The sequence below is a fragment of the Triticum urartu genome, chromosome 2A (genome assembly GCF_056163025.1).
Source record: "Triticum urartu cultivar PI428250 chromosome 2A, HENAU_Tu73, whole genome shotgun sequence".
NCBI classification, from domain to species: Eukaryota; Viridiplantae; Streptophyta; class Magnoliopsida; order Poales; family Poaceae; genus Triticum; species Triticum urartu.
The window spans coordinates 90,551,149-90,574,318 of NC_141874.1; the positions used below are offsets into that span (position 1 = coordinate 90,551,149).

A 23,170-nucleotide genomic window follows, 5' to 3' on the forward strand; every position below is an offset into this window, starting at 1 on the left:
CCAACCAACCCTGTCTGCGGCGGCGACCCAGGGCAGGGCTGCAGCAAGGATAGTGGCGTGCAGGGCGACGGCGATGGCAACGACAACGGCGGCGGCAGCGACTACACCGCCTTCTACAAGCTCGTCGGCATGAACTAGGCTCGGGGCGGCGACGGTGTAGGTTTTTTTTTAAGTTTTTATGTATGGCTTCAAATTTGTACAAATATGAATGAAAACCCGCCTAAAATTCTTCCAAAATCAAGTCGTTTTCGTTGAATTTAAGCCAATTTTCCATTTGAAAAAGGGCATCTAGGTGCCAACTTGGAGCCGCAGTTGGGAACCCGATCGTCCTCACGGTGAAAATATGGCCAATTAACCCTTAGAAGGAGCTATTTCAAAGCCTTGGAGGGGCCAACGATTGGAGATGCCCTAAGTGGTTGATCAGTTGTTCGCCCACTCGCTGCCTTGGGTGCGTACGTTTTGGCTTGCGTGCACGGGTTGGGCGTACACCTCCCTGTCTGTGGTCGCCTGCGAGTGGTGTTAGCAGGCTGCTTTTTTTTAACTTATCAGGAATCGGGAGAGATGCTTTCTTGCCGTTGCAAAACTATTGGTTGATTATTGTTTACAAGAGATTGACAACTAATTTTATGCCAACAGCTCGAAGTTATCAAAAATGGAGTCCCAGAGCAGAAACAGATGTGCAAGCTGACAGCAACTGGGTCTGAACTACTCCCTCTGTAAACTAATATAAAAGTGTTTAGATCACTAAAGTAGTGATCTAAACATTCTTATATTAGTTTATGGAGGGAATGCATAACATTCTCAACAGTAAGGGAGCACAGTAGATGCACAGACGCAAAAGAAAAAAAAACATTCAGCATACTATTTCAAAAAGGGGCACAGGCAAAGCCCAGCAAAACTCCATATGCAAAATATATAGCAAGGTCGGATCTTAAAAGATAATATAGCAAACAAGTTTTAAGCACCAAGTGGAGTCTGATCATCACCACCACATCCATCTGAAATCCCATTTTCCCAGCAAAACATTTGCAATCTACCCCAGTGCACCATTTATTTAAATGTACGCTTAAACAACAAAAAAAGGACGAGCAGGCACCGAGCTCAGATCAGGTGTGCCACACGCAACTTGCGGCGAGGGTGCTACGCGGCTAGTCCCAGCCAGTGGCGATGATGTTCGACGTGCCCATGGGGTGGGAAGGGTAGTAGCCTCCGCCACTGGAGTATCTGCCACCACCACCACCAGAGTAGCTCTTGCTACAGCCGCCGAAGTAGCTGTCACCACCAGAGTAGCTCCAATCACAGCCGCCGCCGGAGTAGCTGTCACCACCACCGCCACCGAAGTAGCGGCCACCACCACCGGAGTAGCGGTCACCGCCACCACCAGAGTAGCGGTCGCCACCGGAGTAGCGGTCAAAACCGCCGGAGTAGCGGTCACCACCAACACCAGAGTAGCTCCTGCCACCGCCACCACCGCCAGAGTAGCCAGAATAGTCGCCGCCGCCGTGACAATCTTTGCCGCCAAAGCTGCTGCCACCATCGCCATTGGACCTTCCGACTCTTCCGCCAAAGCTCCATAGAATGGCTTCCCTGCGTAGTCCTCTAGCCAGGTAGGAACATTCTGTTTTGCCTTGGTCATCAGTTCCAGTAATTCCTTTGCTATTGGGCGATTGGATTCAGTGAAGACTGTTGCACTCCCAGGATTTCCAGCTCTCCCAGTTCTTCCAATCCTGTGGACGTAATCCCCTATGCTCTTGGGAAGATCGTAGTTGATGACATGAGCAACATTTGGGACATCCAAGCCTCGCGCGACTACATCAGTGGTGACCACGATAGGGGTCGAGCCAGACTTGAAAGATCTCAGTGCACTTTCCCTCTCCTTCAGATAATATGTATGTACATATTAGTCAACAGCAAATCCTAGATGACATGCAGAACAAATTTACTGAAAAGATAGATCAAGCAACTGTTAAGAAAATGCCAAAGAAGTGCCATGTAACAAATAATCTATTTGCATGATTACAGCAATCTGTGAGCACACGTTATGGTTACGTGTGCAACTCGGGCATATAAATATAGTCTGACAGATATTCTTTCTTAATATACAAGGCAAAGGTTTTTGTCTCTTCCGGAGAATGTGAATTACATGTCTAAAGCAACTACATACAGTCATCATTGATACTCTTATAATTAATACAATAAGACTTGTTATTTTATTTAGCTATATAACAAAACAAATGAACAAGAGGTAGATAAAACTAGCTAAAATCTTAGCAGACATACTCCTAGCTAAGCCACTTCTAACAAACAAGTTAGGCAAGGACAAAAGAGTTCTGACATATGTATTTACCTTCTGTGTTTGGTCACCATGAATAACAGTAGCAGGTAAACCTTTGTTGTATAGCCAATAACACAACGAATGAGCTTGTAAGGGTGTCTCCACAAAAACCAATGTGAGAGGCTGCTGAGGCTGTACAAACAAGAAAAATAGCATGAGAACAAGTCTTGCAGAATATAGAGTGAGCAAACTAAATTGTTATATCCAAGATGACAGCAAATTCTACCTTGCCATCAGATGAAATGAAAGATTGTTTCTGTAAGAGATCTATCAGGTGGGTTCTTTTCTCATCGTGAGTGACAAACTCAACTTGCTGCGTAATTAGGTCAGTACTTGAACCCTCCCTCCCAACAGTGATTAATATGTATTTTGACAAAAAGTCTGAAGCCAGTCTCTGAAAACAAAAGCAAAGTAAAGCAAGTTGGATACTGGCCAAATATATCTAAAGCAGACACAATCAACTGTATATCAGTTCAAATATTTCCAAATGGATAGCATGAAGCAAATAAAAATGCAGTCGTCCATTGGAGAGGAATAATAAAAATCAACAAATTAAATGCTATCTTCTTCCTCTGTTTCAAATTATAAGATGTTTTGGTAAACTATCTTGCTACTTTGCTATGTTCTAACACTGAAGGAACTTAGTAGTTAGCATCCTGTTATTGTGGAAAACAGAAACATGAAAACATTCGGTTATTCCACTCTTAATCCTACTTTACATGATATGGTAAATAAATACTAGCATTTCATTACCTGTATTTCTGGTGGGAAGGTTGCACTGAACATAATAGTTTGCCTCACAGACTTTCGTGGCATACCCATCCCATCAACAATCTTCCTTATCTGAGGCTCAAGCCCCATATCCAGCATCCTGTCAGCCTCGTCCATTATGAGGTACTCAATTGACTCCAGGCTGATAGTTCCTCTTTCAATCATGTCCACAAGGCGCCCGGGTGTAGCAACAAGAATATCGACACCTTCTGCTATATTACATAGCTGCTAAACAAAAAGGCACAGAAACAGTATTACTATATGAGCGATGCTGACATTTTCTAATAAAAAGATGAGCAATGGAAAAAAGACGGATGAGATAAGCATCCATCAATGTAATACTGTATACTCGAGCAACAAAAGACCCATATCACCTTTGAGCGCTACATCAAGTATGTCAAACTATTGTGAAATATAACTTCTCAATTATCTTTTCTAATCCTACACATTTAAAACTAATTTCTGCACACCTGAGCTACTTTAAAGCTGGAGAAGCCATCACAGATGGAGAAAAAAAGGCAGTGTGAAAAAAGAGAAGCATACAATCAACAATCACCTGTTGAATTACTGAAGTTCCTCCATATGCCCCCTTAACTTTGAGTCCAGTTTTGTGAGCGAACTTCTTTGCTTCCTCATTAATCTAAAACAAGATATCATTAGCAATGAAGTCTTACCACATGTAGCAGTAACATAAATGAATCAAGGTCCCATCATCTCAAACCCTCACAAAACATAGCAAGTAACACACAACATTCAAAAGAATGGGGGGAAATCAAAGTATGCATCAGTATTTCAGAAATATATGACGCACAACAGTAAAATTTGTCAGTAAGTAGTAAACCACAGGTTTTGTTCACGTGATTAGAACATACTCCCACATTTAGTAAATAAAATAAATGCAACCACGCTTACTAGTTATTTATTGACAGAATTGCAGAATAATATCTCAACTGTAAACCATTCCAAAACCTAACATGCCCACATAAACAAATAAGAGCTTTGATATAAGCATCTATGATTAAAAAAGAAAAATTGCTTTCTGGACAAAAGAGAAGCTAGTCCATGGAACACAAAGGAAGCTCCAGATATCTGAAACTAACGCATACTCCCTCCGTCCCAAAATAAGTGTCTTAGATTTAGTACAACTTTATACTAAAGTTAGTACAAAGTTGAGACACTTATTTTGAGACGGAGGGAGTATTTGTTTTCAACACACGCAACTAATCGATACTAGTACTATCACACACAAACTGTGTAGATACATTTTAATCAAGAATGGGTAACATTACAAAACAGCAGCTAATTAACTTGCATTTATTTTACATCAGCCAAAGAATGTGGATATGCAATTTTTACATCCCACTGAAATAAGAAAAGTCACCTTTACCTTGCCAATTCATAACCTTAACTGAGAAAGTAAATGTTAAGATATACTCCCTCCGTCCCAAAATAAGTGTCTCAATCTTAGTACAACTTTTACTAAAGTTAATACAAAGTTGAGACATTTATTTTGGGACGGGGGGAGTATGTAGCTACCAGATCACAAATAAAGTACATATATACGAGGTAATCAAGAACTTAATAGTTGTCCAGATGAAGGCAAGCAAAAACATGAAGTTGTTTGTAAATCATATCAACACAAATCCACTCACGGACACAGTGAGGAACAATAGAGCGCAATGCCCTGAGATTAATTACTACCTCCGTCCAGGTGAATAAGTCATTCGCGTAGTTCTAGGTCATCGATTTAAGGCATTAAATATGTGGTATATGTCATGAAAAATATATCACAAGATTTCTACACGGATATAGTTTCTAAATATATATTTTTTATCACATATAATACATATTTAGATAGTTAAATCGTCGACCTAGAACTACGCGAATGACTTATTCACCGAGACGGAGGTAGTACCAAACTTTGCAAATTGTACAAGACGATAATTAATGCAATATAGAAAGATCTCAACAGTGACACATACAAGAAAGTGACAGATCCATTAATTCAGAACCTCCAAAATGCTACTAGAAGTTTGGTCAAAAGAATGTGACTGAGGAGAATCCACTATTTTAGAAATACAAGCACACTGAGGATACTGAAATTAATGAATGGGCATACAGATTTACTGCATAACACATTAAATGCTACTAATAAAATGTGAAAAGAGTTGAGTAAATGAATAAACTGTACGGGGTAAACAGGTACACAGTTCTACCAAACGTCATAATCTTATCAAATTGGTGTAATATAACAGGGCAAAAGAAATTAATGAGACAATTATGCACTCCAAAGACCAAAGGTGCAAAAGAAATTAACACGCGTAATCTATGAGATCTCAAGCGCAACACATTTCATAAGAAAAAATCTACCAAAACGAGATCAGCCATGCAAACGCCCAAGTACGAAGGTGCTTAGGCATGCTTCCTGCACTTTGAACGCGAGAGACGGCGAGCCCCATACCTTCGATGCGCGTTCTCTGGTGGGCGCGAGCACGAGAGCGAGTGGCCTCGCCAAGCGGTGGTAGTTGCAGTGGTACGCATCCCTGTCGCCGCGACCCCCTTCGCCTCCTGGCCCTCGCTCCGCATCCGCCGCCGCCGCCAGCCTGCTCACCACCGGGAGGCAGAACGCGGCCGTCTTTCCGGACCCGGTCTGCGAGCACGCCATGAGGTCCCTCCCGGACAGCACTATCGGGATGGAGTAGCGCTGCACCGGCGTGGGGCTGTAGTAGCGGTACCTGGTCGTCGGATCGGAGGTGGAGGAGTGCGATTGCGGCGTGGTGGCGGCGCGGGGGGTTTTGGTGGACGCGGCGCGGGGGCTTCCCGCGCGGGGCGTGGTGTGGAAGCCACCACGGCTTTTCTGACACCGCAGAGGGAGGGCTATGGGTACCCGAAGGTTGTATACCCTCCAATCAGAGCTCGCAGTTTCGGGTGGAGCTACAGAGGGGGTAGATTAACAGGTACGTGTAACAAAACAAATTTGGCGAGCCTGGGGTTTCGCTCTGCTTTATTAACAGCTGTAGAGAGTCGGTAAATGACCATTGACTGATCGACCCTTGAGCAGTTGAATTATCAAAAATGCTAGTACTGCTAAATTAGTTGAACCGTATTATGTATGGATGGAAACTGGCATTTTTCTTCCTTTCGAGAACGTAAATGTTTAGGTTGATATTTGAATTTCTGGAAGTTAGATTTATTCCAGAGATTGCATTCATGTTTTCTTGGGTTGGATCAGTAGATTTATAGAAGCTGCCTTGTACTCAGGGGTGACGTTGAGATCTAACAGATCGTAGCTAAATATAGTGGGCATGAGAGTGTCTATTTCTAAGGACATGTTTGTTTGGTTTTTTGCTTCTGCTTTTACAGTTTTTTCCAGTTTGGTCAAGAAGCCACTTTTAGAGCTTTTATGGCTTTCGGAGCTAAATATTGTTATATTGGTTCATCAAAAGTCATAAAAGCCCCAAAAACATATATTTAGGAGCTTTTATGCACTAGTAGAAAACAGGGCTATGGTCCAGGCCGGGTCAGCCCATTAGTCCCGGTTCAGTCTAGAACCGGGACTAATGCGAGCATTGGTCCCGATTCGTGCGGCTGAGGCATTAGTCCCGGTTCACTCGGGCCCTTTAGTCCCGGTTTAAGACATGAACCGAAACTAAAGGGTGCGATGACCTTTAGTCGCGGTTCGTGCCTCAAACCGGGACTAAAGATTAGACCTTTAGTACCGGTTCGTGGCACGAACCGGGACTAATGGGGTAGTCCCGGTTCGTGCCACGAACCGGTACTAAAGGTCCCATTTTCAAACTCTACCCCCCCCCCCCCCCCCCCCGTGGATCGCCTTTTCAGTTTGAAAAAAAATAAAAGAAAATAATGGAAATGTCAAAAAAATAAAAGAAAATAAGTTTTTCATGTGATGTGGTCTAGTTGTTGGGAAAATTTGCAAATGTGAATTTTGACTTTATTTGCAAAATCTCTCTGAAATTTGTAAAAATGGGCATAACTTTTGCATACTAACTCGGATGAAAAAGTTTTTTATATGAAAAATCATCTACTCGAAAAGTTACATCCGAATTTAACGGGGGAAACCCCGTTAAACATTTTCAAAATCCTCAAAAACCTAATAGAAAAAAAGTTACGGGGCTTTTAAGATCTAGAGTGGAAAAAATTGAAAAATATTCAAACAGTGGGCAAACTGTGGTCAAACAATGGTCAAACTAATTATTCTAGAATATTAGTGTTACTAAATAATTATTTTAGTTATTTCAATTTTGGTCAAATCTGGTCAAACTGTGGTCAAACTATGGTCAAACTAATTATTCAAGAAATATTAGTGTTACTAAATAATTATTGTTTTTTAAAAAAATAGTTTCAAACTCAAACAGTGAAATGTGTCACTTCATGCTCAAGCAAAATTCCTGAAGGTTAATAGGATTGACATCTTACAATTGTCAGGAAAACAACAAGTGCAGACTTGGAGCGAGGGAGAATAGAACCCGGAAGTTAAGCGTGCTCGGGCTGGGGGAGTGGGAGGATGGGTGACCGTTCGGGAAGTTAGATGATTTGGAATGATGAGGGGTGATTAGAGGATAAATTGAGAAGTGATGAGGGGTGGTGATTACAGACTAGAGGTTAAAATAATTCAAAAGTTTGAAAATAAAAACAAAATTCAAAAAAAATTCAAAAAAAATCATAAAATTTCCTTTAGTCCCGGTTGGTGTTACCAACCGGGACTAAAGGTGGAGCTCCACGTGGCCGCGCCCTTTAGTCCTGGTTCTGGATTGAACCGGGACTAAAGGGTCAGGGCATTAGTACCGACACTAAAGGGTGGTGATTACAGACTAGAGGTTAAAATAATTCAGAAGTTTGAAAATAAAAAAAAATTCAAAAAAAAATTTCAAAAAAAATCATAAAATTTCCTTTAGTACCGGGACTAAAGGGCGCGGCCACGTGGAGCTCCACCTTTAGTCCCGGTTGGTAACACCAACCGGGACTAAAGGAAATTTTATGATTTTTTTTTGAAATTTTTTTTTGAATTTTTTTTTATTTTCAAACTTCTGAATTATTTTAACCTCTAGTCTGTAATCACCACCCTTTAGTGTCGGTACTAATGCCCTGACCCTTTAGTCCCGGTTCAATCCAGAACCAGGACTAAAGGGCATTAGTACCGACACTTTAGTCCCGGTTCAGGAACCGGGACTAAAGGCCCTTACGAACCGGGACTATAGGCCCTTTTTCTACCAGTGATGGCTTTTGGCTAAAATAGAAAAGCTGCAAAAGCAGAAACAAAAGCCCAAACAAACAGGGCCTAAGAGCAACTCCAACGCGCTGAATCAAACAGACGCGCGTATTGTTTGTTTTTCGTCCATTTGGGTCGACCGTCCACTCGGCGTTCGCCCTGTTTTTGTTTTGCGTCGGCCGTTCATCCTACGCACGCGACTCATTTTATGTCTGCGCATAAATTTAAAAGGCCCACAGTCATTGATCATGCCATCGACGATGCCATTGCCTAAAGTTCATGCCAGTGGCCGGCATATAACGTAAGCCTCCGAAAAAAGCACCACACAGTTCATGCTGGCGCACTTGCCAGCAGCCGGCACACATGCCAGCACATAAAAAAGGCGGGAATTCAACCACCCTATCTCGGTCGTGGTCATGTCAGCATACTAGCCGACACACAAAAAGGGAAGGCGCTCTCCGCCATAGATCACTCGTCGTCGAACCTGAGCATGTCCACTGTGTCTTTTTGAACCATGGCCTCTTTCTCGGCGACACGGTGTTCAGGTCCACCTTCATGATCTCCACCCCCATCATCATGCTAGCGAGCGCCACTTCTTTCGCCTTGGTCTTGACATTGGCGGCCTCGATCTCTAGCGTCTTGGATTACTTCTCCGCCTCCATCTCAAGCATCATGCCTTGCTTCTCCGGCTCCATCTCAAGCCTCCTTCATTGGATATCCATGAAGGCGTTCATTTGCTCTTCCTTGTCTTGCCAGCGCTTCTCCTTCCTTGTGTCCTTTTTTGCTCATCATGCCATCCACGGTTGCAAGCAAGGAGATCGACACCGCATCACGCTTATCATCCTTCTTGGAGTTGGTCTTCTCCCGCAACCGTGGCTTTTCGCCCTCCCCAACCTCCTCCATGGCTGCCTTCCCCCCATGCGCCATGAGGGCGGCATATTGCGCCTTGAACTTCTCCACCCTGTTGATGACCATCCAACAATTGAAGAGGATGAAGGACTTACCGCCATGTTGGACCTTGAATGCCTACAAATGAATGGCATGGAAGCATATGGGCAAATGGATATGCAAATGGACATGCAAGCATAATGGGGATGGATACGAAGAGGGGCGCATGTATACCATATCTTTCATGCCGATGCCTCTCACGGGACATGCCTTGATGCTCTCAAGGGTGGCATAAAACTTATTGCACTCTTGTTGTATCACCCTCCATCGCTTTGACAATGACACCCACCCATGCTTGCTTTGCATTTGGTATGGCGCAAACTTCTTACGTGCATGGAACTCACGATGAACACGAAGCCAAAAGGCTGATGCCTTTTGTTCGGCACTGACCTTGGGGTCTTGCCCAATGTCCATCCACTACTCACAAAGGAGCTTGTCCTCGTACGACATGTATGCCTTCGTCCGTTTTCTTTACATTTCAGCTTTGCCCCGGCTCGGTTAACGAGCTCGTCCTCGGATGAAGGCTCCCCTCGATGTCCATTTCATCCTCTTCCTCGAGGTCGTAGTCCTCCGGGAACTCGTGGTCGAGCGGGAAGCTTCCCAGGGTGACCTGGTCTTCCATGAAGGCATCGTCCATGCCAACTTGATCATAGGTCACCGGTGTGAATGGCCCTCGATCGTCTTGGCTTTGGGTCTTATCAGGATCATAGGCAGCCGCGGCGATACCACCAGCGGAGGCAGCAGCCGCTGCACCACCTTCGGATATGATGTTCTCGATGATGAAATGGTTGGTTGTTTTGTCGACGCCAGTCGCCAGCAATTTGTCGAACAGGCTGCGGGCGCCGGGGAGCCTGTCGGCTGGCATCTCCCACAGGCGTTTCTTCGCCCCTCCGGAGGATGATGCACCGGCCACCGGCGTGGTGTTGAGGTCGATGGATACGGGCACGGACGTGGACAACGCCACCACGCTCACCTCCGGTGAGCATTCCCCGGAGAAGCGGGAGGCTTGCGGGTAGACGTGGAAGCCGAGAATCGACTGTGTGGCAGACATGCGCGGCAACTCTGGCAGCACCATTCGAGGAAATGCCGACGAGCCTATGCTGGCCGCGGCCACGACGGCGCTGACGAGCCCGTACTGGCCAGGGTTTAACCCTAGATAGATCAGGGCCTCCCTCATTGCCGCGGCGACTCAGGCATTGGTTTCCTCCTGCTGTGCACTGGTGGAGAGGGCGGCGAGGGCCGCTGCTTCGTCCCTTTCATCCGCCGCGTGCCTCCAACCGTTCCTCTTGGCCGACTGCACGACCCGCTCTTCGGGCGTCAACTGCTTCTTCTTCTTGGGCAGCGCCATGGTCTTGCGGGCATGGGTGGCTTCCCTTTGGAGGAGGCGACGGAGAAGAGGCCGGACGAGGCGAGGGAGGCGAGGACGGCGGCGACAAAGAGGGTCGGCGCGTCCACCATGGCTGGGAGCGTGAGCTGGCTGAAGGATTTTGGGAAAGTGGAGAGAAATGATGGTCGTTGTGCCACCGATTGGCGGGCCAGGAGGAGGAGTAGGGGCGTGTCGCGCGCGTCTGTTCGAGGCGACACAAATGAGCCTCAAATTTGGGTCGGGAATGAGTCGGCAGGCGGACAAAAAAAGGACGCGCGTCCGTTTGAGTTGGCGCGTTGGGCCGATTTTTCTGTTCACGGCGACCCAAACAGACACACGCGGACGAAATGTGTCGGCGCGTTGGAGTTGCTCGAAGTTACATGAAGTGTTTATATATCGCTGTGGCGTTTTGGCATATGGGGGCACACACTCCTGGTTTTTAAATGTGTTTAAAACATATTTTGAAATATCAAAAAATTCAAACAAAAACTTGCCGTTTATCCTAAAAAAAGTTTTTGTTTGGAATTCTTCACACTTTATTTTACGCGTGCAGGAGCGCACGCTATCGGGAGCACCACCGGATTTCCGTTTGGTCAACATCCAACCATTATCAACTTCGCAATGCAACGGTTCAAGATATACCGGGCATTCATCACTGGACACGGTACGACGACATGCACGTCTCATCTCATGGTGTGGGCAAAATTAACAAATTTGGCCTATAGACCAAATCAAATTACAGAATGAACTGTTTGTGAAACTATTTCACGCGGCTGATTTTTTTGTGTGACGCCCGACACGAAGGCGTCACACTACACTGTGCAACGCCTTGCAGATAGGCGCTACACGCCTGGCCTGCGTCGCACCCATGTGATCCGAAAGTTACTAAGTCAGTGTGCAGCGCCTGAGAGCTAGGCGCCACACTATGCAGTGTAGCGCCTAACTTCTAGGCGTTGCACTAGTGGTTGCTTCATTTTGTAGTGCAACCACTAGTGCAGCGTCTGAGAGCTAGGCGCCACACTATACAGTGCAGCGCCTAGCTCGTAGGCTCTGCACAATGACTTAGTAATTTTTAGGCAGTTTGGGATGCAACGTTGGCCAGGCGTGTAGCGCCTATCTGTGAGGCGTTGCACAATGTAGTGTGACGCCTTTGTGTCGGGCGTCATACAAAAAGATCAGCCGCGTGAAATAGTTTCACGAGTAGTTCATTCTGTAATTTGATTTGGTCCACAAGTTAAATTTGTCAAATTTGCCCATGGTGTGCAACTGTACATGCATGGTCACCTTGGAGCTCTGGATTTGCTCACGAGCGTGGATGACGACTCGAGCCACACACACGCACACATTGCGGGCTCCGCGCCGGCCGGCCGGCCCGTGCCAGCGGCGATCGATCAGAGTTCAGGAGGCGGCTTCAAAAAAGTTACTTCCTTCATTTGAAATTATTTGTCTTAAAAATAAATGTATTTAGAACTAAAATACATATAGATACATTCATTTTTGTAATATGTAATTTCGAATGGAGGGAGTAACAGATATTGTCACATTTTCCGCTCATGCGGAGCGCACAATGGGCCGGCGAGTTGCTTCGTGGAAACAAGCGCCGGGTGCCCTTTCCCTACGGGTCGATAACTCGCGTCCAGAACGGTGCTAGCTCTGGCGACTGCGCCCGTCCGACGAAGTCCTGCTAGTCCATTCCGGGTAAAACGCGGTTGCCGTGCCGCGCTAGCTCGGTCCCGTCCCGCAGACCTATGTGCTTGACCCGTGACCTGGGGCGACCGGCCTTTTTTACGGAAAAAAGTGAGATGCACGATCAGAGCTGAAATTCGCATACAAATAATGGACTAAGGATATGTATAATGATGCTATCTTAAGGCTTTGTTTGGTTTATAAGTCCTAGGATTTTTTTAGTCTCAACTTATAAGTCTAAAGTTTTTAAAAAGTCCCTACCTGTTTGGTTCCTGAGACTTATAAGTTTCTATAAGACCATATTACAACTATAAGTCCCTACAAATCCCTCTTTGAGAGTCTTATTTCATAAGCCCAAATGTCCACTTTAAGTCCCTATAAGTCCTTCCTACTTGGTTTAGATGAGACTTATAGGGACTTTTTTAAGTCCCTAAACCAATAAGTCTCTGGAAACAAACACTCTCTAAGAGTGGTATGTAGGATCAATGATGAGGTGGAGGAAAGAGAGCTCATAAGAAAAGACTTGTCTTCTCTTATTTAAGAGAAGACAAGAGATGATCTTTTAACATAATATGTCTCGTCACATTTTTACGAATTGCTAATTATTGAAGATAAGGCTAAGAGATGACCCATTATAGACTTTTTTTGGTCATCTTTAAATTACATGCAAAACTTAAGATAAGAATATCTTATCAACCATTGTACATGCCCTAAAGTTACTGCGATATCTTCGCTGTAGGATGTTGTTACCAGCGACACGCCCCAGGTTCCTCACCCACGGCGTCTCATTCTTGGTAAGATGTGCCTACTCGCTACTCTCCTCTATCGATGACATCCACACCGGTCACATTTGGAGCTCCAAGGCACCCATGAAGGTCAAGATTTAGGCCAACTTCAGCGCGCGACCCCATCCTGTCCGGGTGCGTCCGTTTGGTGCAAAAGGGACAAACCAGACGGCCCAGCGCGCGAGCGCAAACGGACTTTTGTCCGTTTTCTGTCCGCTTTCGACCCATCCCCGGCCCAAGTTTGCGCCGTTTTTGGGGTGAAACAGATGTTGGGGAACGTAGTAATTTCAAAAAAATTCCTACGCACACGCAAGATCATGGTGATGCATAGCAACGAGGGAAGAGTGTGATCTACGTACCCTTGTAGACCGACAGCGGAAGCGTTAGCACAACGCGGTTGATGTAGTCGTACGTCTTCACGGCCCGACCGATCAAGCACCGAAACTACGGCACCTCCGAGTTCTAGCACACGTTCAGCTCGACGACGATCCCCGGACTCCGATCCAGCAAATTGTCGGGGAAGAGTTCCGTCAGCACGACGGCGTGGTGACGATCTTGATGTACTACCGTCGCAGGGCTTCGCCTAAGCACCGCTACAAAATTATCGAGGATTATGGTGGAAGGGGGCACCGCACACGGCTAAGAATATGATCATGTGGATCAACTTGTGTTTCTCTGGGGTGCCCCTGCCTCCGTATATAAAGGCTCAAAGGGGGGGGGGTGCGACCGGCCAGGAGAGGCGCGCCAGGAGGAGTCATACTCCCTCCGGGAGTAGGACTCCCCCCCAATCCTAGTTGGAATAGGATTTGCGAGGTGGAAAAGAGAGAGAGAGAAGGAGGGGGGCGCCGGCCCCCTCTCTCCTTGTCCTATTCGGACTAGGGGGGAGGGGCGCGCGGCCCAGCCCTGGCCGCCTCTCCTCTTCTTCCACTAAGGCCCACTAAGGCCCATATAGCTCCCGGGGGGTTCCGGTAACCTCCCGGTACTCCGGTAAAATCCCGATTTCACCCGGAACACTTCCGATATCCAAACATAGGCTTCCAATATATCAATCTTTATGTCTCGACCATTTCGAGACTCCTCGTCATGTCCGTGATCTCATCCGGGACTCCGAACAACCTTCGGTACATCAAAACGTATAAACTCATAATATAACTGTCATCGAAACCTTAAGCGTGCGGACCCTACGGGTTCGAGAACAATGTAGACATGACCGAGACATGTCTCCGGTCAATAACCAATAGCGGGACCTGGATGCCCATATTGGCTCCTACATATTCTACGAAGATCTTTATCGGTCAGACCGCATAACAACATACGTTGTTCCCTTTATCATCGGTATGTTACTTGCCCGAGATTCGATCGTCGGTATCCAATACCTAGTTCAATCTCGTTACCGGCAAGTCTCTTTACTCGTTCCGTAATACATCATCTCGCAACTAACTCATTAGTTGCATTGCTTGCAAGGCTTAAGTGATGTGCATTACCGAGAGGGCCCAGAGATACCTCTCCGACATTCGGAGTGACAAATCCTAATCTCGAAATACGCCAACCCAACATGTACCTTTGGAGACACCTGTAGAGCTCCTTTATAATCACCCAGTTACGTTGTGACATTTGGTAGCACACAAAGTGTTCCTCCGGCAAACGGGAGTTGCATAATCTCATAGTCATAGGAACATGTATAAGTCATGAAGAAAGCAATAGCAACATACTAAACGATCGGGTGCTAAGCTAATGAAATGGGTCATGTCAATCAGATCATTCAACTAATGATGTGATCCCGTTAATCAAATGACAACTCTTTGTCCATGGTTAGGAAACATAACCATCTTTGATTAACGAGCTAGTCAAGTAGAGGCATAGTAGTGACACTCTGTTTGTCTATGTATTCACACATGTATTATGTTTCCGGTTAATACAATTCTAGCATGAATAATAAACTTTTATCATGATATAAGGAAATAAATAATAACTTTATTATTGCCTCTAGGGCATATTTCCTTCAGTCTCCCACTTGCACTAGAGTCAATAATCTAGTTCACATCACCATGTGATTTAACACCAATAGTTCACATCTTTTTGTGATTGGTTCACATCTCCATGTGACTAACACCCAAAGGGTTTACTAGATTCAATAATCTAGTTCACATTGCTATGTGATTAACACCCAAAGAATGATCATGTTTTGCTTGTGAGAGAAATTTAGTCAACGGGTCTGGCACATTTACATCCGTATGTATTTTGCAAATTTCTATGTCAACAATGCTCTGCACAGAGCTACTCTAGCTAATTGCTCCCACTTTCAATATGTATCCAGATTGAGACTTAGAATCATCTGGATTGGTGTCAAAAACTTGCATCGACGTAACCCTTTACGACGAACCTTTTTGTCACCTCCATAATCGAGAAACATATCCTTATTCCACTAAGGATAATTTTGACCGCTGTCCATTGATCTACTCCTAGATCACTATTGTACTCTCTTGCCAAAAATAGTGTAGGGTATACAATAGGTACACAGCATGGCATACTTTATAGAACCTATGATTGAGGCATAGGGAATGACTTTCATTCTCTTTCTATCTTCTGCCGTGGTCGGGCTTTGAGTCTTACTCAATTTCACACCTTGTTACACAGGCAAGAACTCTTTCTTTGACTGTTCCATTTTGAACTACTTCAAAATCTTGTCAAGGTATGTACTCACTGAAAAAACTTATCAAGCGTCTTGATCTATCTCTATAGATCTTGATGCTCAATATGTAAGCAGCTTCACCGAAGTCTTTCTTTGAAAAACTCCTTTCAAACACTCCTTTATGCTGTACAGAATAATTCTACATTATTTCCGATCAACAATATGTCATTCACATATACTTATCAGAAATGCTGTAGTGCTCCCACTCACTTTCTTGTAAATACAGGCTTCACCGCAAGTCTATATAAAACTATATGCTTTGATCAACTCATCAAAGCGTATATTCCAACTCCGAGATGCTTGCACCAGTCCACAGATGGATCGCTGGAGCTTGCACATTTTGTTAGCACCTTTCGGATTGACAAAACCTTCTGGTTGCATCATATACAACTCTTCTTTAATAAATCCATTAAGGAATGCAGTTTTGTTTATCCATTTGGCAGATTTCATAAAATGCGGCAATTAGTAATATGATTCGGACAGACTCAAGCATAGATACGAGTGAGAAACTCTCATCGTAGTCAACACCTTGAACTTGTCGAAAACCTTTTGCGACAATTCTAGCTTTGTAGATAGTAACACTACTATCCGTGTCCGTCTTCCTCTTAAAGATCCATTTATTTTCTATGGCTTGCCGATCATCGGGCAAATCCATCAAAGTCCATACTTTGTTCTCATACATGGATCATATCTCAGATTTCATGGCCTCAAACCATTTTGCGGAATCTGGGCTCATCATCGCTTCCTCATAGTTCGCAAGTTCGTCATGGTCTAGTAACATGACTTCCAGAACAGGATTACCGTACCACTCTGGTGCGGATCTCACTCTGGTTTACCTACAAGATTCGGTAGTAACTTGATCTGAAGTTTCATGATCATCATCATTAGCTTCCTCACTAATTGGTGTAGGTGTCACAGAAACCGGTTTCTGTGATGTACTACTTTCCAATAAGGGAGGAGGTACAGTTACCTCATCAAGTTCTACTTTCCTCCCACTCACTTCTTTTGAGAGAAACTCCTTCTCTAGAAAGGATCCACTCTTAGCAACGAATGTCTTGCCTTCGGATCTGTGATAGAAGGTGTACCCAACAGTCTCCTTTGGGTATCCTATGAAGACACATTTCTCCGATTTTGGTTTGAGCATATCAGGACGAAACTTTTTCACATAAGCATCACAACCCCAAACTTTAAGAAACGACAACTTTGGTTTCTTGCTAAACCATAGTTCATATAGTGTCGTCTCAACGGATTTAGATGGTGCCCTATTTAACGTGAATGCAGCTGTCTCTAATGCATAACCCCAAAACGATAGTGGTAAATCGGCAAGAGACATCATAGATTGCACCATATCTAATAAAGTACGGTTACGATGTTCGGACACACCATTACACTATGGTGTTCCAGGTGGCGTGAGTAGTGAAACTATTTCACATTGTTTTAATTGAAGGACAAACTTGTAACTCAAATATTTTACCTCTGCGATCATATCGTAGAAACTTCTATTTTCTTGTCATGATGATTTTCCACTTCACTCTGAAATTCTTTGAACTGTTCAAATGTTTCAGACTTATGTTTCATCAAGTAGATATCCCCATATCTGCTCAAATCATCTGTGAAGGTCAGAAAATAATGATACCTGCTGCAAGCCTTAATATTCATCGGACCACATACATCAGTATGTATGATTTCCAACAAATCTGTTGCTTGCTTCATTGTTCCGGAGAACGACGTTTTAGTCATCTTGCCCATAAGGCATGGTTCGCAAGCATCAAGTGATTCATAATCAAGTGATTCCAAAAGCCCACCAGCATGGAGTTTCTTCATGCGCTTTACACCAATATGACTTAAACGGCAGTGCCACAAATAAGTTGCACTATCATTATTAACTTTGCATCTTTTGGTTTCAATATTATGAATATGTGTATCACTACGATCGAGATCCAACGAACTTGTTTCATTGGGTGTATGACCATCGAAGATTTTATTCATGTAAACAGAACAACAATTATTCTCTGACTTTAATGAATAATCGTATTGCAATAAACATGATCAAATCATATTCATGCTTAACGCAAAAACCAAATAACACTTATTTAGGTTCACTAATCCCGAAAGTATAGGGGAGTGTGCTATGATGATCATATCAATCTTGGAACTACTTCCGACACACATCGTCACTTCACCCTTAACTAGTCTCTGTTTATTCTGCAACTCCTGTTTCGAGTTATTACTCTTAGCAACTGATCCAGTATCAAATACTGAGGGGTTGCTATAAACACTAGTAAAGTACACATCAATAACATGTATATCAAATATACTTTTGTTCACTTTGCCATCCTTCTTATCCACCAAATACTTGGGGCAGTTCTGCTTCCAGTGACCAGTCCCTTTGTAGTAGAAGCACTTAGTCTCAGGCTTAGGACCAGACTTGGGCTTCTTCACTTAAGCAGCAACTTGCTTGCTTTTCTTCTTGAAGTTCCCCTTCTTCCCTTTGCCCTTTTCTTGAAACTAGTGGTCTTGTTAACCATCAACACTTGATGTTTTTCTTGATTTCTACCTTCGTCGATTTCAGCATCACGAAGAGCTTGGGAATTGTTTCCGTTATCCCTTGCATATTATAGTTCATCACGAAGTTCTACTAACTTGGTGATGGTGACTAGAGAATTCAGTCAATCACTATCTTATCTGGAAGATTAACTCCCACTTGATTCAAGCGATTGTAGTACCCAGACAATCTGAGCACATGCTCACTAGTTGAGCGATTCTCCTCCATCTTTTAGCTATAGATCTTGTTGGAGACTTCATATCTCTCAACTCGGGTATTTGCTTGAAATATTAACTTCAACTTCTGGAACATCTCATATGCTCCATGACGTTCAAAACGTCTTTGAAGTCCCGATTCTAAGCCGTTAAGCATGGTGCACTTAAACTATCAAGTAGTCATCATATTGAGCTAGGCAAACGTTCATAACGTTTGCATCTGCTCCTGCAATAGGTCTGTCACCTAGCGGTGCATCAAGGACATAATTCTTCTGTGCAGCAATGACGATAAACCTCAGATCACGGATCCAATCCGCATCATTGCTACTAACATCTTTGAACACAATTTTCTCTAGGAACATATCAAAAATAAAGGGAAGCAACAACACGAGCAATTGATCTACAACATAGATATGCTAATACTACCAGGACTAAGTTCATGATAAATTAAAGTTCAATTAATCATATTACTTAAGAACTCCCACTTAGATAGACATCCCTCTAATCCTCTAAGTGATCACGTGATCCAAATCAACTAAACCATGTCCGATCATCACGTGAGATGGAGTAGTTTCAATGGTGAACATCACTATGTTGATCATATCTACTATATGATTCACGCTCGACCTTTCGGTCTCCGTGTTCCGAGGCCATATCTGTATATGCTTGGCTCGTCAAGTATAACCTGAGTATTCCGCGTGTGCAACTGTTTTGCACCCGTTGTATTTGAACGTAGAGCCTATCACACCCAATCATCACGTGGTGTCTCAGCACAAAGAACTTTCGCAACGGTGCATACTCAGGGAGAACACTTCTTGATAATTAGTGAGAGATCATCTTAAAATGCTACCATCAATCAAAGCAAGATAAGATGCATAAAAGATAAACATCACATGTAATCAATATAAGTGATATGATATGACCATCATCATCTTGTGCCTGTGATCTCCATCTCCGAAGCACCGTCATGATCACCATCGTCACCGGCGCGACACCTTGATCTCCATCGTAGCATCGTTGTCGTCTCGCCAATCTTATGCTTCCACGACTATCGCTACCGCTTAGTGATAAAGTAAAGCATTACAGCGCGATTGCATTGCATACAATAAAGCGACAACCATATGGCTCCTGCCAGTTGCCGATAACTCGGTTACAAAACATGATCATCTCATACAATAAAATTCAGCATCATGTCTTGACCATATCACATCACAACATGCCCTGCAAAAACAAGTTAGACGTCCTCTACTTTGTTGTTGCAAGTTTTACGTGGCTGCTACGGGCTTAAGCAAGAACCAATCTTACCCTACGCATCAAAACCACAACGATAGTTTGTCAAGTTGGTGTTGTTTTAACCTTCGCAAGGACCGGGCGTAGCCACACTTGGTTCAACTAAAGTTGGAGAAACTGACACCCGCTAGCCACCTTTGTGCAAAGCACGTCGGGAGAACCGGTCTCGCGTAAGCGTACGCGTAATGTCGGTCCGGGCCGCTTCATCCAACAATACCGCCGAACCAAAGTATGACATGCTGGTAAGCAGTATGACTTATATCGCCCACAACTCACTTGTGTTCTACTCGTGCATATTACATCAAACCATAAAACCTAGGCTCGGATGCCACTGTTGGGGAACGTAGTAATTTCAAAAAAATTCCTACGCACACGCAAGATCATGGTGATGCATAGCAACGAGGGAAGAGTGTGATCTACGTACCCTTGTAGACCGACAGCGGAAGCGTTAGCACAACGCGGTTGATGTAGTCGTACGTCTTCACGGCCCGACCGATCAAGCACCGAAACTACGGCACCTCCGAGTTCTAGCACACGTTCAGCTCGACGACGATCCCTGGACTCCGATACAGCAAAGTGTCGGGGAAGAGTTCTGTCAGCACGACGGCGTGGTGACGATCTTGATGTACTACCGTCGTAGGGCTTCGCCTAAGCACCGCTCCGGGAGTAGGACTCCCCCCCAATCCTAGTTGGAATAGGATTTGCGAGGTGGAAAAGAGAGAGAGAGAAGGAGGGGGGCGCCGGCCCCCTCTCTCCTTGTCCTATTCGGACTAGGGGGGAGGGGCGCGCGGCCCAGCCCTGGCCGCCTCTCCTCTTCTTCCACTAAGGCCCACTAAGGCCCATATAGCTCCCGGGGGGTTCCGGTAACCTCCCGGTACTCCGGTAAAATCCCGATTTCACCCGGAACACTTCCGATATCCAAACATAGGCTTCCAATATATCAATCTTTATGTCTCGACCATTTTGAGACTCCTCGTCATGTCCGTGATCTCATCCGGGACTCCGAACAACCTTCGGTACATCAAAACGTATAAACTCATAATATAACTGTCATCGAAACCTTAAGCGTGCAGACCCTACGGGTTCGAGAACAATGTAGACATGACCGAGACATGTCTCCGGTCAATAACCAATAGCGGGACCTGGATGCCCATATTGGCTCCTACATATTCTACGAAGATCTTTATCGGTCAGACCGCATAACAACATACGTTGTTCCCTTTGTCATCGGTATGTTACTTGCCCGAGATTTGATCATCGGTATCCAATACCTAGTTCAATCTCGTTACCGGCAAGTCTCTTTACTCATTCCGTAATACATCATCTCGCAACTAACTCATTAGTTGCATTGCTTGCAAGGCTTAAGTGATGTGCATTACCGAGAGGGCCCAGAGATACCTCTCCGACATTCGGAGTGACAAATCCTAATATCGAAATACACCAACCCAACATGTACCTTTGGAGACACCTGTAGAGCTCCTTTATAATCACCCAGTTACGTTGTGACGTTTGGTAGCACACAAAGTGTTCCTCCGGCAAACGGGAGTTGCATAATCTCATAGTCATAGGAACATGTATAAGTCATGAAGAAAGCAATAGCAACATACTAAATGATCGGGTGCTAAGCTAATGAAATGGGTCATGTCAATCAGATCATTCAACTAATGATGTGATCCCGTTAATCAAATGACAACTCTTTGTCCATGGTTAGGAAACATAACCATCTTTGATTAACGAGCTAGTCAAGTAGAGGCATACTAGTGACACTCTGTTTGTCTATGTATTCACACATGTATTATGTTTCCGGTTAATACAATTCTAGCATGAATAATAAACTTTTATCATGATATAAGGAAATAAATAATAACTTCATTATTGCCTCTAGGGCATATTTCCTTCAACAGACAGCGTGCGTACGGGCGGGACGTGCACGCTTGTCCTTCCTTGGCCCGCCCGTCGGTGGCACAAAGCAACCCCCCTTGCTCCCCATTTGGCGCCATTTTCCCCCAAACCCTCCCACATCCCGCCCATCCCTCACCCTCCCTAGTCCATGACTGACGCCCAGCCGAATTCCGGTGGCCTAGCCATCGACCCACCCGGGAAGGTGAAGAAGAAGATGGACAAGGGTGCAAGGAAGCCGCGGTCCGAATGCACGCCGGAGGAGATCGTCAAGTTGGACACGGATTCGGCGAAGAGGACGAACCGGAGGGCGGCCGTCAAGAGCAAGACCTCCGCGACCAAGTCCGCCACAGGGCGTGATGCGATGGAGGCCGCGCGGCGCAAGGCCGAGGTCGAGGAGAAGGAGGCCATCGTCAACAAAGCGCACACCCTTCTCATGCTTGGCATTTGCCATCCGGCGGGTTTCTCTACAGCAGCCGTCGGCCCAGCGAGCACAGAATCGTCGGCCGCCAGGCCTCCGCACTGGCAGTCGCCGACGTGGCGGACCACGCCTATGTCGCCCGACTTTGCCCCGCCAAGGCACGACGGCCAGACCCGTTTTTCGGGGTCGCCGGATGTTGGCGTGATCGCGCCGTCCACCCCGCGCCCCTCGGCCGTCATCGACCTCAACGTCACGCCGGGGTCCATCAGCGGCGGCCGGCCATCCGCCGAGAAGCAAAGAAAGCAAGCACGCGCCGTTTACGGGCACCATGTCGTCGCCCCGCGTCCTGTTCGACCGAATGCCAACACCAACGCCAACGGTCGATGACCCCTTCTACAACGAGTACATGCAGAATGTGATCTACGAGGGTGCACATGGCGATGCCTATGATCCCGACGAGACCCAAAGTCAGGATGGCCGTGCCCAGTACATTGCCGATGAAGAGCCCCACGACTGTGTTGACTACGACCATGGTGACTCGTGGCATGAAGACGATGACATCTATTGCGAAGGTGATGGTGATGAAGAAGAAGGCATTGATATGGATATTGGGAGCGAGCCATTGTTCATCGACGAGCTCACCCAAAGAGCGGAAGCGCAAAAGAGGAAGAAGAGCATTCACGCGGGTTCATATTCACAAGACAAGGACAAGTTGATTTGCCAATGTTGGATGGAGACTAGCCAAGATCCGAGGACCGGCGCGCAACAAATGGGCCTTATTTTTTGGACAAGAGTCCACAAAACATTCCCTGAAAGGAAGATGTTTGAGCCCTACCAAATTACGAGCAACCGTGGCATCACCTTGATTCGAAAGAGGTGGTTGTTCACCCAACAAGAGTGCAACAAGTATTGTGCCACACTTGAGAGCGTTGAAGCACGACCCGTGAGTGGTCTCGGCATTGGGGACATGGTATGTTCTCCTCGTCC

The 23,170-nt window shown here is 45.3% G+C and overlaps 1 pseudogene across 1 annotated transcript; it reads right to left on the bottom strand.

The window, feature by feature from the left end:
* Positions 1-841: 841 nt before the first annotated feature.
* Positions 842-5,878, bottom strand: LOC147983989 (DEAD-box ATP-dependent RNA helicase 52A-like; annotated as a pseudogene). Its single transcript, XR_015615788.1, has 7 exons — positions 5,568-5,878; positions 3,663-3,746; positions 3,089-3,331; positions 2,562-2,729; positions 2,348-2,467; positions 1,346-1,876; positions 842-1,033 (listed from the first exon to the last, which is right to left on the bottom strand). The product of XR_015615788.1 is annotated as a DEAD-box ATP-dependent RNA helicase 52A-like (transcript).
* Positions 5,879-23,170: the final 17,292 nt, after the last annotated feature.